Raw genomic sequence first — 513 nt, forward strand, 5'->3', positions numbered from 1 at the left:
CCCGCCTCTCCCGCCATGATGGACTGCACCCTTGACCTGTGTGCCAGTATAAACCCTGAAATTGCCTTTTCAGGTCTTTTGCCACAGCAGTGAGGAAAACCACTAACACAGTAGGCAAATGAAGACGAAAGCCTGGCATCTCTCTTCATCCCACTTTCACGTTGGGTCATCATGTGGATCACCAAGAGTATGTGTCTACCCTCTTGTCTTCAAGTCATGGGCCTAAACCTAGAATTTCAGAAGATCAAACCTCACAGGATAGAAACCCCAGCTCCAGGAGGAGCAGGTTGCTCCAGTAGCGGAAGTGAGCACTCCTGAGAACAGCTCTGCCCCTCATGCACTGACTTATTTGAACCCCTTAGCATGACCAGAGATGAGCCAGTGGTAGAGGAACTACCTCTACACCAGAACTGCTTAGTTATGCACACATTTTGCTCCTTCCCCAGTTTTTTTTTCTCTCCACGTAAACATAAAGCTTGTGTCAGTATCCCCAAAGGACTTGAGGGTCCCTGG

This window comes from Microtus ochrogaster, chromosome 8, assembly GCF_000317375.1.
Source record: "Microtus ochrogaster isolate Prairie Vole_2 chromosome 8, MicOch1.0, whole genome shotgun sequence".
Taxonomy (NCBI): domain Eukaryota; kingdom Metazoa; phylum Chordata; class Mammalia; order Rodentia; family Cricetidae; genus Microtus; species Microtus ochrogaster.